The sequence below is a fragment of the Schistocerca serialis genome, chromosome 6 (genome assembly GCF_023864345.2).
Source record: "Schistocerca serialis cubense isolate TAMUIC-IGC-003099 chromosome 6, iqSchSeri2.2, whole genome shotgun sequence".
NCBI lineage: Eukaryota > Metazoa > Arthropoda > Insecta > Orthoptera > Acrididae > Schistocerca > Schistocerca serialis.
Genome location: NC_064643.1, coordinates 718,983,062 through 718,985,235, shown reverse-complemented (window position 1 = coordinate 718,985,235; position 2,174 = coordinate 718,983,062). Strand labels below are relative to the sequence as shown.

The window sequence follows — 2,174 nt, the reverse complement described above, 5'->3', positions numbered from 1 at the left end:
ACGTATTTTAAGAGAATATAAACGCAGGCAGCATCACAAAGGAGGTTCACGCTCTATGCAGCTGCATTTTCCTCTTTTTGCCTTAGTACAGACAGTGAATTTCCTTTGATAACACCGAGAGGAAATATATAAAGGTTGTTTGTTTTAACTTCAGACAACTAAATACCTCGAAAACGACGCATCCTAAGAAAAAAATGTCCCAGGTGAAAAATTAATGCTAGTAAAGAGATCATCTGTCTGTGCTGCAAGTGGCAATCTCCTGAACACCCCTCTCGCGTGGATGGGATCAACTTTGTGTTTCGTGCTGGAATACTCATTTTCATTGCACATTCATATTCTACACTAAAAAAATATGCACAGTTCACTCAAACAATTGTTTTCCATTTGTGGTACATGGCGCTGTAATCGACAAATATATAGTGTGCCTGTTTTTGCAATTAAGAATCGACACATCTGAGTCTACATTTGATTTACTATGTAACTGTAAACTTTTGTATTCTATCGGTTGATACTGATGAGCAAGCGTTACTTGAGTGTTTCAAATGCGATTGTAAAGTACAAAAAGTACGCCTACACACTGATATTTCTGGCAGATAAGCTACTTGTACCGTAATTTAGTTTACTGTTCCCTAAGGCGCCGGTTGTGGTGAACCATCGGAACGCTTGATTTCTGTGGGCACCCGCGAATACCACCTTCACCGTGACTGATTTCTGTTTGTGTTTCCATCCGACCGCCTTAACTCTTATGCTGGCCACTAAGCGGCTACCCGAAGAATACAACCACAGCTGTTGTAATAAGGTAAAATGTACATGAAGTCATAGTGACGTGCACCTATCATGGATACTCACATAAATCAAGCACCCCAATGGTGAGAGGCAAGAGGACGCACTGATATCAAGCATTCTGACGGAACAGATAATTACTACATCCACGTCGTTGTTCCAGTATCACGCTAAAAGTAGTTTTTTGCAGTCATTGAAATGGCTGACCATATAGGTCTGCACAATCAAATTTCCAACACTGAAGTATATTTCGAACATAAATATCAACTGTTAGAACACGAAAGTTTACATTTACGTCGTAAATGAAATGTAAAATCAAGTGCGTCGGTTCGTAATTGCAAAAACAGGCACAGTATAGGTATTGGGGCTATTCGCGGCTCTGTTTAAAACGAATAGCTCGATGTAGTCATAGGGTCGAGCCACGCAAGTCTGCTTTCATGCTCCGCAAATAATAACCTGTAGTTGTGATCTTGCAGTCAAATACCCTATACACTGGCTACAATCGCGAGTTAATGAAATACACCACCACTCCGTCTTCAGGCCACAAATGGCCCATCGGCACCATCCGACTGCCGTGTCAACCTCAGTGGAGTATGCGGATAGGAGGGGCGTGTGGTCAGCACACCGCTCTCCAGGTCGTTACGATGGTTTTCTTGACCGAAGCCGCTACTATTCGGTCGAGTAGCTCTTCAATTGGCATCACGAGGCTGAGTGCACCCCGAAAACTGGCAACAGCGCATGGCGGCCGGGATGGTCACCCATCCAAGTGCCGACCACGCCCGACAGCGCTTAACTTCGGTGATCTCACGGGAACCGGTGTATCCACTGCGGCAAGGCCGTTGCCTAATAAAATACACAGAAAAAATGGAAGTTAAATACCTAACTGAACAACAAGAGCTGTATTCTAAAGTTTGTAACTTATGTAGACGATAGAGAATTGTGTTGAACAACGTTTATTCAGGAAAGAACATCTCAAATAAACGGGAAGTGGAACTGTGATATTCAGTTAATACACAAATGGAAAATACCCTTATCAAATGCTGTAAAGTTGCGTTGAGAGCGTTAAGCAAAATCCCCAAACTAAACAGCCATCAGAGACTCGCGAAAACTAAGTCCATTTCGTGATCACAGTACAGGAAAGATTCACCAGTTCTAAATAATTCAGAGTTCGACACGATGATTCAGAAATTAACACATGCGATACAAAGAATAGTAACTCATACTCTGTCTATCCTCAATTCCGTAAATACAGCGGAAACAGAGTGCTGCTCTGGACTACATTCAGAACTCTTGAATTATAAAATACCTTCAGAAGTACGACAGCGGGTGTTCACCGCCCAGAATCAAACACCTCGACGACTGAGTCACGCTCGTACCATAGACCGGTCTGC

General features: G+C 42.7%; 1 pseudogene; it reads right to left on the bottom strand.

Annotated features, from left to right (window-relative positions):
* Positions 1–1,509: 1,509 nt before the first annotated feature.
* Positions 1,510–1,627, bottom strand: LOC126485358 (5S ribosomal RNA; annotated as a pseudogene).
* Positions 1,628–2,174: the final 547 nt, after the last annotated feature.